The following is a 14,778-nucleotide window of genomic DNA, read 5'->3' on the forward strand; positions in this document are numbered from 1 at the left end:
TGGTGTTTTCTTCAAACCGGTCATAGAGTCATTCGTTTTGAAAAAAAAAATGTGCCCCGTGTGATGATCGAACTCACGACCTTTAGATTTCTAGATTTGATTATGAGACTGACGCGCTGCCTACTGCGCTAACGAGGCCAACATGAGAAAAGTCTCTTCTCTATGCGTGTTTGTTGTGTTTTTTGTCAAACCGCTCAAAGAGTCATTCGTTTTCAAAAGAAAAAAAATGTGCCCCGTGTGAGGATCGAACTCACGACCTTCAGATTTCTAGATTTGATTATGAGATTGACGCGCTGCCTACTGCGCTAACGAGGCCAACCTGAAAAATGTGTCTTCTCTATGCGTGTTTGTGGTGTTTTCGTCAAACCGGTCATAGAGTCATTCGTTTTCAATAGAAAAAAATATGCCCTGTGTGAGGATCGAACTCACGAAGCTTCATATTTCTAAATCAGATTATGAGACTGACGCGCTGCCTACTGCGCTAACGAGGCTAACATAAGTAATGTGTCTTCTCTATGCGTGTTTGTGGTGTTTTCGTCAAACCAGTCATAGAGTCATTCGTTTTCAAAAGAAAAAAATATGCCCCGTCTGAGGATCGAACTCACGACATTCAGATGTCTACATTCGATTATGAGACTGACGCGCTGCCTACTGCGCTAACGAGGCCAACATGAGAAATGCGTCTTTTCTATGCGTGTTTGTGGTGTTTTCGTCAAACCGGTCATAGAGTCTTTCGTTTTCAAAAGAAAAAATATGCCCCGTGTGAGGATCGAACTCACAACATTAAGATTTCTACATTCGATTATGATATTGACGCTCCGCCTACTGCGCTAACGAGGCCAAAATGAAAAATATGTCTTCTCTATGCGTGTTTGTGGTGTTTTCGTCAAACCGGTCATAGAGTCATTCGTTTTCAAAAGAAAAAAAATATGCCCCGTGTGAGGATCGAACTCACGACCTTCAGATTTCTACATTTGATTATGAGACTGACGCGCTGCCTACTGCGCTAACGAGGCTAACATGAGAAATGTGTCTTCTCTATGCGTGTTTGTGGTGTTTTCGTCAAACCGGTCATAGAGTCATTAGTTTTCAAAAGAAAAAAATATGCCCCGTCTGAGGATCGAACTCACAACATTCAGATTTCTACATTCGATTATGATACTGACGCGCTGCCTACTGCGCTAACGAGGCCAACATGAGAAAAGTGTCTTCTCTATGCGTGTTTGTTGTGTTTTTTGTCAAACCGCTCATAGAGTCATTGGTTTTCAAAAGAAAAAAAATGTGCCCCTTGTGAGGATCGAACTCACGACCTTCAGATTTCTAGATTTGATTATGAGACTGACGCGCTGCCTACTGCGCTAACGAGGCCAACATGAGAAATGCGTCTTTTCTATGCGTGTTTGTGGTGTTTTCGTCAAACCGCTCATAGAGTCATTTGTTTTCAAAAGAGAAAAATATGCCCCGCGTGAGGATCGAACTCAAGACCTTCAGATTTCTACATTCGATTATGAGACTGACGCGCTGCCTACTGCGCTAACGAGGCCAACATGAGAAAAGTGTATTCTCTATGCGTGTTTGTGGTGTTTTTTTGTCAAACCGGTCATAGAGTCAATCGTTTTCAAAAGAATAAAATATGCCCCGTGTGAGGATCGAACTCACGACCTTCAGATTTCTACATTTGATTATGAGACTGACACGCTGCCTACTGCGCTAGCGAGGCCAACATGAGAAATGTGTCTTCTCTATACGTGTTTGTGGTGTTTTTTGTTTAACCGCTCATAGAGTCATTCGTTATTAAAAGAAAAAAAAATGTGCCCCGTGTGAGGATCAAACTCACGACCTTCAGATTTCTAGATTTGATTATGAGACTGACGCGCTGCCTATTGCGCTAACGACGCCTACATGGGAAATGTGCCTTTTCTATGCGTGTTTGTGGTGCTTTCGTCAAAACGGTCATAGAGTCTTTCGTTTTCAAAAGAAAAAATATGCCCCGTGTGAGGATCGAACTCACGACATTCAGATTTCTACATTCGATTATGATACTGACGCGCCGCCTACTGCGCTAACGAGTCCAACATGAGAAATGTGTCTTCTCTATGCGTGTTTGTGGTGTTTTCGTCAAACCGGTCATAGAGTCATTCGTTTTCAAAAGAAAAAAAATATGCCCCGTGTGAGGATCGAACTCAAGACCTTCAGATTTCTAGATTTGATTATGATACTGACGCGCTTCCTACTGCGCTAACAAGGCCAACATAAGAAATGTGTCTTCTCTATGCGTGTTTGTGGTGTTTTCGTCAAACCTGTCATAGAGTCATTCGTTTTCAAAAGAAAAAAATATGCCCCGTGTGAGGATCGATCTCACGACCTTCAGATTTCTACATTTGATTATGAGACTGACGCGCTGCCTACTGCGCTAACGAGGCCAACATGAGAAAAGTCTCTTCTCTATGCGTGTTTGTTGTGTTGTTTGTCAAACCGCTCATAGAGTCATTCGTTTTCAAAAGAAAAAAAAAAATGTGCCCCGTGTGAGGATCGAACTCACGACCATCAGATTTCTAGATTTGATTATGATACTGACGCGCTTCCTACTGCGCTAACAAGGCCAACATTAGAAATGTGTCTTCTCTATGCGTGTTTGTGGTGTTTTTGTCAAACCGGTCATAGAGTCATTCGTTTTCAAACGAAAAAAATATGCCCCGTGTGAGGATCGATCTCACGACCTTCAGATTTCTAAATTTGATTATGAGACTGACGCGCTGCCTACTGCGCTAACGAGGCTAACATGAGAAATGTGTCTTCTCTATGCGTGTTTGTGGTGTTTTCGTCAAACCGGTCATAGAGTCATTAGTTTTCAAAAGAAAAAAATATGCCCCGTCTGAGGATCGAACTCACGACATTCAGATTTATACATTCGATTATGATACTGACGCGCTGCCTACTGCGCTAACGAGGCCAACATGAGAAAAGTGTCTTCTCTATGCGTGTTTGTTGTGTTTTTTGTCAAACCGCTCATAGAGTCATTCGTTTTCAAAAGAAAAAAAATGTGCTTCTTGTGAGGATCGAACTCACGACCTTCAGATTTCTAGATTTGATTATGAGACTGACGCGCTGCCTATTGCGCTAACGACGCCTACATGGGAAATGTGCCTTTTCTATTCGTGTTTGTGGTGTTTTCGTCAAACCGGTCATAGAGTCTTTCGTTTTCAAAAGAAAAAATATGCCCCGTGTGAGGATCGAGCTCACGACCTTCAGATTTCTACATTTGATTATGAGACTGACGCGCTGCCTACTGCGCTAACGAGGCCAACATGAGAAATGCGTCTTTTCTATGCGTGTTTGTGGTGTTTTCGTCAAACCGCTCATAGAGTCATTTGTTTTCAAAAGAGAAAAATATGCCCCGCGTGAGGATCGAACTCAAGACCTTCAGATTTCTACATTCGATTATGAGACTGACGCGCTGCCTACTGCGCTAACGAGGCCAACATGAGAAAAGTGTATTCTCTATGCGTGTTTGTGGTGTTTTTTTGTCAAACCGGTCATAGAGTCAATCGTTTTCAAAAGAATAAAATATGCCCCGTGTGAGGATCGAACTCACGACCTTCAGATTTCTACATTTGATTATGAGACTGACACGCTGCCTACTGCGCTAGCGAGGCCAACCTGAGAAATGTGTCTTCTCTATACGTGTTTGTGGTGTTTTTGTCAAACCGGTCATAGAGTCATTCGTTTTCAAAAGAAAAAAAATATTCCCCGTGTGAGGATCGAACTCACGACCTTCAGATTTCTAGATTTGAGTATGAGACTGACGCGCTACCTACTGCGCTAACGAGGCCAACATGAGAAAAGTGTCTTCTCTATGCGTGTTTGTTGTGTTTTTTGTCAAACCGCTCATAGAGTCATTCGTTTTCAAAAGAAAAAAAAATGTGCCCCGTGTGAGGATCGAACTCACGACCTTCAGATTTCTAGATTTGATTATGATACTGACGCGCTTCCTACTGCGCTAACAAGGCCAACATAAGAAATGTGTCTTCTCTATGCGTGTTTGTGGTGTTTTCGTCAAACCGGTCATAGAGTCATTCGTTTTCAAAAGAAAAAATATGCCCCGTTTGAGGATCGAACTCACGACATTCAGATTTCCACATTCGATTCTGATATTGACGCGCCGCCTACTGCGCTAACGAGGACAACCTGAAAAATGTGTCTTCTCTATGCGTGTTTGTGGTGTTTTCGTCAAACCGGTCATAGAGTCATTCGTTTTCAAAAGAAAAGAAATATGCCCCGTGTGAGGATGGAGCTCACGACCTTCAGATTTCTACATTTGATTATGAGACTGACGCGCTGCCTACTGCGCTAACGAGGCTAACATGAGAAATGTGTCTTCTCTATGCGTGTTTGTGGTGTTTTCGTCAAACCGGTCATAGAGTCATTCGTTTTCAAAAGAAAAAAATATGCCCCGTCTAAGGATCGAACTCACGACATTCAGATTTCTACATTCGATTGTGATACTGACGCGCTGCCTACTGCGCTAACGAGGCCAACATAAGAAAAGTGTCTTCTCTATGCGTGTTTGTTGTGTTTTTTGTCAAACCGCTCATAGAGTCATTCGTTTTCAAAAAAAAAAAAAATTGTGCCCCGTGTGAGGATCGAACTCACGACCTTCAGATTTCTAGATTTGATTATGAGACTGACGCGCTGCCTATTGCGCTAACGACGCCTACATGGGAAATGTGCCTTTTCTATTCGTGTTTGTGGTGTTTTCGTCAAACCGGTCATAGAGTCTTTCGTTTTCAAAAGAAAAAATATGCCCCGTCTGAGGATTGAGCTCACGACCTTAAGATTTCTACATTTGATTATGAGACTGACGCGCTGCCTACTGCGCTAACAAGGCCAACCTGAGAAATGTGTCTTCTCTATACGTGTTTGTGGTGTTTTTGTCAAACCGGTCATAGAGTCATTCGTTTTCAAAAGAAAAAAAATATTCCCCGTGTGAGGATCGAACTCACGACCTTCAGATTTCTAGATTTGAGTATGAGACTGACGCGCTACCTACTGCGCTAACGAGGCCAACATGAGAAAAGTGTCTTCTCTATGCGTGTTTGTTGTGTTTTTTGTCAAACCGCTCATAGAGTCATTCGTTTTCAAAAGAAAAAAAAATGTGCCCCGTGTGAGGATCGAACTCACGACCTTCAGATTTCTAGATTTGATTATGATACTGACGCGCTTCCTACTGCGCTAACAAGGCCAACATAAGAAATGTGTCTTCTCTATGCGTGTTTGTGGTGTTTTCGTCAAACCGGTCATAGAGTCATTCGTTTTCAAAAGAAAAAATATGCCCCGTTTGAGGATCGAACTCACGACATTCAGATTTCTACATTCGATTCTGATATTGACGCGCCGCCTACTGTGCTAACGAGGCCAACATAAGAAATGTGTCTTCCCTATGCGTGTTTGTGGTGTTTTCGTCAAACCGGTCATAGAGTCATTCGTTTTCAAAAGAAAAGAAATATGCCCCGTGTGAGGATCGAACTCACGACCTTCAGATTTCTACATTTGATTATGAGACTGACGCGCTGCCTACTGCGCTAACGAGGCTAACATGAGAAATGTGTCTTCTCTATGCGTGTTTGTGGTGTTTTCGTCAAACCGGTCATAGAGTCATTCGTTTTCAAAAGAAAAAAATATGCCCCGTCTAAGGATCGAACTCACGACATTCAGATTTCTACATTCGATTGTGATACTGACGCGCTGCCTACTGCGCTAACGAGGCCAACATGAGAAAAGTGTCTTCTCTATGCGTGTTTGTTGTGTTTTTTGTCAAACCGCTCATAGAGTCATTCGTTTTCAAAAAAAAAAAAATTGTGCCCCGTGTGAGGATCGAACTCACGACCTTCAGATTTCTAGATTTGATTATGAGACTGACGCGCTGCCTATTGCGCTAACGACGCCTACATGGGAAATGTGCCTTTTCTATTCGTGTTTGTGGTGTTTTCGTCAAACCGGTCATAGAGTCTTTCGTTTTCAAAAGAAAAAATATGCCCCGTCTGAGGATTGAGCTCACGACCTTAAGATTTCTACATTTGATTATGAGACTGACGCGCTGCCTACTGCGCTAACAAGGCCAACCTGAGAAATGTGTCTTCTCTATACGTGTTTGTGGTGTTTTTGTCAAACCGGTCATAGAGTCATTCGTTTTCAAAAGAAAAAAAATATTCCCCGTGTGAGGATCGAACTCACGACCTTCAGATTTCTAGATTTGAGTATGAGACTGACGCGCTACCTACTGCGCTAACGAGGCCAACATGAGAAAAGTGTCTTCTCTATGCGTGTTTGTTGTGTTTTTTGTCAAACCGCTCATAGAGTCATTCGTTTTCAAAAGAAAAAAAAATGTGCCCCGTGTGAGGATCGAACTCACGACCTTCAGATTTCTAGATTTGATTATGATACTGACGCGCTTCCTACTGCGCTAACAAGGCCAACATAAGAAATGTGTCTTCTCTATGCGTGTTTGTGGTGTTTTCGTCAAACCGGTCATAGAGTCATTCGTTTTCAAAAGAAAAAATATGCCCCGTTTGAGGATCGAACTCACGACATTCAGATTTCTACATTCGATTCTGATATTGACGCGCCGCCTACTGTGCTAACGAGGCCAACATAAGAAATGTGTCTTCTCTATGCGTGTTTGTGGTGTTTTCGTCAAACCGGTCATAGAGTCATTCGTTTTCAAAAGAAAAGAAATATGCCCCGTGTGAGGATCGAACTCACGACCTTCAGATTTCTACATTTGATTATGAGACTGACGCGCTGCCTACTGCGCTAACGAGGCTAACATGAGAAATGTGTCTTCTCTATGCGTGTTTGTGGTGTTTTCGTCAAACCGGTCATAGAGTCATTCGTTTTCAAAAGAAAAAAATATGCCCCGTCTAAGGATCGAACTCACGACATTCAGATTTCTACATTCGATTATGAGACTGACGCGCTGCCTACTGCGCTAACGAGGCCAACATGAGAAATGCGTCTTTTTTATGCGTGTTTGTGGTGTTTCCGTCAAACCGCTCATAGAGTCATTCGTTTTCAAAAGAGAAAAATATTCGTCATTCATTTTCAAAAGAAAAAAATATGCCCCGTCTGAGGATCGCCTACTGCGATCATGATACTGACGCGCTGCCTACTGCGCTAACAAGGCCAACATGAGAAAAATGTCTTCTCTATGCGTGTTTGTTGTGTTTTTTGTCAAACCGCTCATAGAGTCATTCGTTTTCAAAAGAAAAAAAAATGTGCCCCGCGTGAGGATCGAACTCAAGACCTTCAGATTTCTACATTCGATTATGAGACTGACGCGCTGCCTACTGCGCTAACGAGGCTAACATGAGAAATGCGTCTTCTCTATGCGTGTTTGTGGTGTTTTCGTCAAACCGGTCATAGAGTCATTCGTTTTCAAAAGACAAAAATATGCCCCGTCTGAGGATCGAACTCACGACATTCAGATTTCTACATCCGATTATGATACTGACGCGCTGCCTACTGCGCTAACAAGGCCAACATGAGAAAAATGTCTTCTCTATGCGTGTTTGTTGTGTTTTTTGTCAAACCGCTCATAGAGTCATTCGTTTTCAAAAGAAAAAAAATTGTGCCCCGCGTGAGGATCGAACTCAAGACGTTCAGATTTCTACATTCGATTATGAGACTGACGCGCTGCCTACTGCGCTAACGAGGCTAACATGAGAAATGTGTCTTCTCTATGCGTGTTTGTGGTGTTTTCGTCAAACCGGTCATAGAGTCATTCGTTTTCAAAAGAAAAAAATATGCCCCGTCTGAGGATCGAACTCACGACATTCAGATTTCTACATCCGATTATGATACTGACGCGCTGCCTACTGCGCTAACGAGGCCAACATGAGAAAAGTGTATTCTCTATGCGTGTTTGTGGTGTTTTTTTGTCAAACCGGTCATAGAGTCAATCGTTTTCAAAAGAATAAAATATGCCCCGTGTGAGGATCGAACTCACGACCTTCAGATTTCTACATTTGATTATGAGACTGACACGCTGCCTACTGCGCAAGCGAGGCCAACCTGAGAAATGTGTCTTCTCTATACGTGTTTGTGGTGTTTTTTGTTTAACCGCTCATAGAGTCATTCGTTTTCAAAAGAAAAAAAAATGTGCCCCGTGTGAGGATCAAACTCACGACCTTCAGATTTCTAGATTTGATTATGAGACTGACGCGCTGCCTATTGCGCTAACGACGCCTATATGGGAAATGTGCCTTTTGTATGCGTGTTTGTGGTGCTTTCGTCAAAACGGTCATAGAGTCTTTCGTTTTCAAAAGAAAAAATATGCCCCGTGTGAGGATCGAACTCACGACATTCAGATTTCTACATTCGATTATGATACTGACGCGCCGCCTACTGCGCTAACGAGTCCAACATGAGAAATGTGTCTTCTCTATGCGTGTTTGTGGTGTTTTCGTCAAACCGGTCATAGAGTCATTCGTTTTCAAAAGAAAAAAAATATGCCCCGTGTGAGGATCGAACTCAAGACCTTCAGATTTCTAGATTTGATTATGATACTGACGCGCTTCCTACTGCGCTAACAAGGTCAACATAAGAAATGTGTCTTCTCTATGCGTGTTTGTGGTGTTTTCGTCAAACCTGTCATAGAGTCATTCGTTTTCAAAAGAAAAAAATATGCCCCGTGTGAGGATCGATCTCACGACCTTCAGATTTCTACATTTGATTATGAGACTGACGCGCTGCCTACTGCGCTAACGAGGCCAACATGAGAAAAGTCTCTTCTCTATGCGTGTTTGTTGTGTTGTTTGTCAAACCCCTCATAGAGTCATTCGTTTTCAAAAGAAAAAAAAACATGTGCCCCGTGTGAGGATCGAACTCGCGACCTTCAGATTTCTAGATTTGATTATGATACTGACGCGCTTCCTACTGCGCTAACAAGGCCAACATTAGAAATGTGTCTTCTCTATGCGTGTTTGTGGTGTTTTTGTCAAACCGGTCATAGAGTCATTCGTTTTCAAACGAAAAAAATATGCCCCGTGTGAGGATCGATCTCACGACCTTCAGATTTCTAAATTTGATTATGAGACTGACGCGCTGCCTACTGCGCTAACGAGGCTAACATGAGAAATGTGTCTTCTCTATGCGTGTTTGTGGGGTTTTCGTCAAACCGGTCATATAGTCATTAGTTTTCAAAAGAAAAAAATATGCCCCGTCTGAGGATCGAACTCACGACATTCAGATTTATACATTCGATTATGATACTGACGCGCTGCCTACTGCGCTAACGAGGCCAACATGAGAAAAGTGTCTTCTCTATGCGTGTTTGTTGTGTTTTTTGTCAAACCGCTCATAGAGTCATTCGTTTTCAAAAGAAAAAAAATGTGCCCCTTGTGAGGATCGAACTCACGACCTTCAGATTTCTAGATTTGATTATGAGACTGACGCGCTGCCTATTGCGCTAACGACGCCTACATGGGAAATGTGCCTTTTCTATTCGTGTTTGTGGTGTTTTCGTCAAACCGGTCATAGAGTCTTTCGTTTTCAAAAGAAAAAATATGCCCCGTGTGAGGATCGAGCTCACGACCTTCAGATTTCTACATTTGATTATGAGACTGACGCGCTACCTACTGCGCTAACGAGGCCAACATGAGAAATGCGTCTTTTCTATGCGTGTTTGTGGTGTTTTCGTCAAACCGCTCATAGAGTCATTTGTTTTCAAAAGAGAAAAATATGCCCCGCGTGAGGATCGAACTCAAGACCTTCAGATTTCTACATTCGATTATGAGACTGACGCGCTGCCTACTGCGCTAACGAGGCCAACATGAGAAAAGTGTATTCTCTATGCGTGTTTGTGGTGTTTTTTTGTCAAACCGGTCATAGAGTCAATCGTTTTCAAAAGAATAAAATATGCCCCGTGTGAGGATCGAACTCACGACCTTCAGATTTCTACATTTGATTATGAGACTGACACGCTGCCTACTGCGCTAGCAAGGCCAACCTGAGAAATGTGTCTTCTCTATACGTGTTTGTGGTGTTTTTGTCAAACCGGTCATAGAGTCATTCGTTTTCAAAAGAAAAAAAATATTCCCCGTGTGAGGATCGAACTCACGACCTTCAGATTTCTAGATTTGAGTATGAGACTGACGCGCTACCTACTGCGCTAACGAGGCCAACATGAGAAAAGTGTCTTCTCTATGCGTGTTTGTTGTGTTTTTTGTCAAACCGCTCATAGAGTCATTCGTTTTCAAAAGAAAAAAAAATGTGCCCCGTGTGAGGATCGAACTCACGACCTTCAGATTTCTAGATTTGATTATGATACTGACGCGCTTCCTACTGCGCTAACAAGGCCAACATAAGAAATGTGTCTTCTCTATGCGTGTTTGTGGTGTTTTCGTCAAACCGGTCATAGAGTCATTCGTTTTCAAAAGAAAAAATATGCCCCGTTTGAGGATCGAACTCATGACATTCAGATTTCCACATTCGATTCTGATATTGACGCGCCGCCTACTGCGCTAACGAGGACAACCTGAAAAATGTGTCTTCTCTATGCGTGTTTGTGGTGTTTTCGTCAAACCGGTCATAGAGTCATTCGTTTTCAAAAGAAAAGAAATATGCCCCGTGTGAGGATCGAACTCACGACCTTCAGATTTCTACATTTGATTATGAGACTGACGCGCTGCCTACTGCGCTAACGAGGCTAACATGAGAAATGTGTCTTCTCTATGCGTGTTTGTGGTGTTTTCGTCAAACCGGTCATAGAGTCATTCGTTTTCAAAAGAAAAAAATATGCCCCGTCTAAGGATCGAACTCACGACATTCAGATTTCTACATTCGATTGTGATACTGACGCGCTGCCTACTGCGCTAACGAGGCCAACATGAGAAAAGTGTCTTCTCTATGCGTGTTTGTTGTGTTTTTTGTCAAACCGCTCATAGAGTCATTCGTTTTCAAAAGAAAAAAAATTGTGCCCCGTGTGAGGATCGAACTCACGACCTTCAGATTTCTAGATTTGATTATGAGACTGACGCGCTGCCTATTGCGCTAACGACGCCTACATGGGAAATGTGCCTTTTCTATTCGTGTTTGTGGTGTTTTCGTCAAACCAGTCATAGAGTCTTTCGTTTTCAAAAGAAAAAATATGCCCCGTCTGAGGATTGAGCTCACGACCTTAAGATTTCTACATTTGATTATGAGACTGACGCGCTGCCTACTGCGCTAACGAGGCCAACCTGAGAAATGTGTCTTCTCTATACGTGTTTGTGGTGTTTTTGTCAAACCGGTCATAGAGTCATTCGTTTTCAAAAGAAAAAAAATATTCCCCGTGTGAGGATCGAACTCACGACCTTCAGATTTCTAGATTTGAGTATGAGACTGACGCGCTACCTACTGCGCTAACGAGGCCAACATGAGAAAAGTGTCTTCTCTATGCGTGTTTGTTGTGTTTTTTGTCAAACCGCTCATAGAGTCATTCGTTTTCAAAAGAAAAAAAAATGTGCCCCGTGTGAGGATCGAACTCACGACCTTCAGATTTCTACATTCGATTATGAGACTGACGCGCTGCCTACTGCGCTAACGAGGCCAACATAAGAAAAGTGTATTCTCTATGCGTGTTTGTGGTGTTTTTTTGTCAAACCGGTCATAGAGTCAATCGTTTTCAAAAGAATAAAATATGCCCCGTGTGAGGATCGAACTCACGACCTTCAGATTTCTACATTTGATTATGAGACTGACACGCTGCCTACTGCGCTAGCGAGGCCAACCTGAGAAATGTGTCTTCTCTATACGTGTTTGTGGTGTTTTTTGTTTAACCGCTCATAGAGTCATTCGTTTTCAAAAGAAAAAAAAATGTGCCCCGTGTGAGGATCAAACTCACGACCTTCAGATTTCTAGATTTGATTATGAGACTGACGCGCTGCCTATTGCGCTAACGACGCCTACATGGGAAATGTGCCTTTTCTATGCGTGTTTGTGGTGCTTTCGTCAAAACGGTCATAGAGTCTTTCGTTTTCAAAAGAAAAAATATGCCCCGTGTGAGGATCGAACTCACGACATTCAGATTTCTACATTCGATTATGATACTGACGCGCCGCCTACTGCGCTAACGAGTCCATTATGAGAAATGTGTCTTCTCTATGCGTGTTTGTGGTGTTTTCGTCAAACCGGTCATAGAGTCATTCGTTTTCAAAAGAAAAAAAATATGCCCCGTGTGAGGATCGAACTCAAGACCTTCAGATTTCTAGATTTGATTATGATACTGACGCGCTTCCTACTGCGCTAACAAGGCCAACATAAGAAATGTGTCTTCTCTATGCGTGTTTGTGGTGTTTTCGTCAAACCTGTCATAGAGTCATTCGTTTTCAAAAGAAAAAAATATGCCCCGTGTGAGGATCGATCTCACGACCTTCAGATTTCTACATTTGATTATGAGACTGACGCGCTGCCTACTGCGCTAACGAGGCCAACATGAGAAAAGTCTCTTCTCTATGCGTGTTTGTTGTGTTGTTTGTCAAACCGCTCATAGAGTCATTCGTTTTCAAAAGAAAAAAAAAATGTGCCCCGGTTGAGGATCGAACTCACGACCATCAGATTTCTAGATTTGATTATGATACTGACGCGCTTCCTACTGCGCTAACAAGGCCAACATTAGAAATGTGTCTTCTCTATGCGTGTTTGTGGTGTTTTTGTCAAACCGGTCATAGAGTCATTCGTTTTCAAACGAAAAAAATATGCCCCGTGTGAGGATCGATCTCACGACCTTCAGATTTCTAAATTTGATTATGAGACTGACGCGCTGCCTACTGCGCTAACGAGGCTAACATGAGAAATGTGTCTTCTCTATGCGTGTTTGTGGTGTTTTCGTCAAACCGGTCATAGAGTCATTAGTTTTCAAAAGAAAAAAATATGCCCCGTCTGAGGATCGAACTCACGACATTCAGATTTATACATTCGATTATGATACTGACGCGCTGCCTACTGCGCTAACGAGGCCAACATGAGAAAAGTGTCTTCTCTATGCGTGTTTGTTGTGTTTTTTGTCAAACCGCTCATAGAGTCATTCGTTTTCAAAAGAAAAAAAATGTGCCCCTTGTGAGGATCGAACTCACGACCTTCAGATTTCTAGATTTGATTATGAGACTGACGCGCTGCCTATTGCGCTAACGACGCCTACATGGGAAATGTGCCTTTTCTATTCGTGTTTGTGGTGTTTTCGTCAAACCGGTCATAGAGTCTTTCGTTTTCAAAAGAAAAAATATGCCCCGTGTGAGGATCGAGCTCACGACCTTCAGATTTCTACATTTGATTATGAGACTGACGCGCTGCCTACTGCGCTAACGAGGCCAACATGAGAAATGCGTCTTTTCTATGCGTGTTTGTGGTGTTTTCGTCAAACCGCTCATAGAGTCATTTGTTTTCAAAAGAGAAAAATATGCCCCGCGTGAGGATCGAACTCAAGACCTTCAGATTTCTACATTCGATTATGAGACTGACGCGCTGCCTACTGCGCTAACGAGGCCAACATGAGAAAAGTGTTTTCTCTATGCGTGTTTGTGGTGTTTTTTTGTCAAACCGGTCATAGAGTCAATCGTTTTCAAAAGAATAAAATATGCCCCGTGTGAGGATCGAACTCACGACCTTCAGATTTCTACATTTGATTATGAGACTGACACGCTACTACTGCGCTAGCGAGGCCAACCTGAGAAATGTGTCTTCTCTATACGTGTTTGTGGTGTTTTTGTCAAACCGGTCATAGAGTCATTCGTTTTCAAAAGAAAAAAAATATTCCCCGTGTGAGGATCGAACTCACGACCTTCAGATTTCTAGATTTGAGTATGAGACTGACGCGCTACCTACTGCGCTAACGAGGCCAACATGAGAAAAGTGTCTTCTCTATGCGTGTTTGTTGTGTTTTTTGTCAAACCGCTCATAGAGTCATTCGTTTTCAAAAGAAAAAAAAATGTGCCCCGTGTGAGGATCGAACTCACGACCTTCAGATTTCTAGATTTGATTATGATACTGACGCGCTTCCTACTGCGCTAACAAGGCTAACATAAGAAATGTGTCTTCTCTATGCGTGTTTGTGGTGTTTTCGTCAAACCGGTCATAGAGTCATTCGTTTTCAAAAGAAAAAATATGCCCCGTTTGAGGATCGAACTCACGACATTCAGATTTCCACATTCGATTCTGATATTGACGCGCCGCCTACTGCGCTAACGAGGACAACCTGAAAAATGTGTCTTCTCTATGCGTGTTTGTGGTGTTTTCGTCAAACCGGTCATAGAGTCATTCGTTTTCAAAAGAAAAGAAATATGCCCCGTGTGAGGATCGAACTCACGACCTTCAGATTTCTACATTTGATTATGAGACTGACGCGCTGCCTACTGCGCTAACGAGGCTAACATGAGAAATGTGTCTTCTCTATGCGTGTTTGTGGTGTTTTCGTCAAACCGGTCATAGAGTCATTCGTTTTCAAAAGAAAAAAAATATGCCCCGTGTGAGGATCGAACTCAAGACCTTCAGATTTCTAGATTTGATTATGATACTGACGCGCTTCCTACTGCGCTAACAAGGCCAACATAAGAAATGTGTCTTCTCTATGCGTGTTTGTGGTGTTTTCGTCAAACATGTCATAGAGTCATTCGTTTTCAAAAGAAAAAAATATGCCCCGTGTGAGGATCGATCTCACGACCTTCAGATTTCTACATTTGATTATGAGACTGACGCGCTGCCTACTGCGCTAACGAGGCCAACATGAGAAAAGTCTCTTCTCTA

At 42.6% G+C, this 14,778-nt stretch overlaps 7 non-coding genes across 7 annotated transcripts; all 7 read right to left on the reverse strand.

The window, feature by feature from the left end:
• Positions 1 to 930: 930 nt before the first annotated feature.
• Trnam-cau lies at positions 931 to 1,016 on the reverse strand. Its single transcript is given in 2 exon segments — positions 931 to 966; positions 980 to 1,016. It is a non-coding gene; the product is annotated as a tRNA-Met (tRNA).
• A 4,490-nt stretch (positions 1,017 to 5,506) lies between these two features.
• On the reverse strand, positions 5,507 to 5,592 carry Trnam-cau. The gene is given in 2 exon segments: positions 5,507 to 5,542; positions 5,556 to 5,592. It is a non-coding gene; the product is annotated as a tRNA-Met (tRNA).
• Positions 5,593 to 6,737: 1,145 nt separating this feature from the next.
• On the reverse strand, positions 6,738 to 6,823 carry Trnam-cau. The gene is given in 2 exon segments: positions 6,738 to 6,773; positions 6,787 to 6,823. It is a non-coding gene; the product is annotated as a tRNA-Met (tRNA).
• Positions 6,824 to 9,564: 2,741 nt separating this feature from the next.
• Trnam-cau lies at positions 9,565 to 9,650 on the reverse strand. The gene is given in 2 exon segments: positions 9,565 to 9,600; positions 9,614 to 9,650. It is a non-coding gene; the product is annotated as a tRNA-Met (tRNA).
• A 970-nt stretch (positions 9,651 to 10,620) lies between these two features.
• Positions 10,621 to 10,706, reverse strand: Trnam-cau. The gene is given in 2 exon segments: positions 10,621 to 10,656; positions 10,670 to 10,706. It is a non-coding gene; the product is annotated as a tRNA-Met (tRNA).
• A 795-nt stretch (positions 10,707 to 11,501) lies between these two features.
• Trnam-cau lies at positions 11,502 to 11,587 on the reverse strand. The gene is given in 2 exon segments: positions 11,502 to 11,537; positions 11,551 to 11,587. It is a non-coding gene; the product is annotated as a tRNA-Met (tRNA).
• Positions 11,588 to 14,316: 2,729 nt separating this feature from the next.
• On the reverse strand, positions 14,317 to 14,402 carry Trnam-cau. The gene is given in 2 exon segments: positions 14,317 to 14,352; positions 14,366 to 14,402. It is a non-coding gene; the product is annotated as a tRNA-Met (tRNA).
• Positions 14,403 to 14,778: the final 376 nt, after the last annotated feature.

The sequence above is a fragment of the Nematostella vectensis genome, chromosome 9 (assembly GCF_932526225.1).
Source record: "Nematostella vectensis chromosome 9, jaNemVect1.1, whole genome shotgun sequence".
Taxonomy (NCBI): Eukaryota; Metazoa; Cnidaria; class Anthozoa; order Actiniaria; family Edwardsiidae; genus Nematostella; species Nematostella vectensis.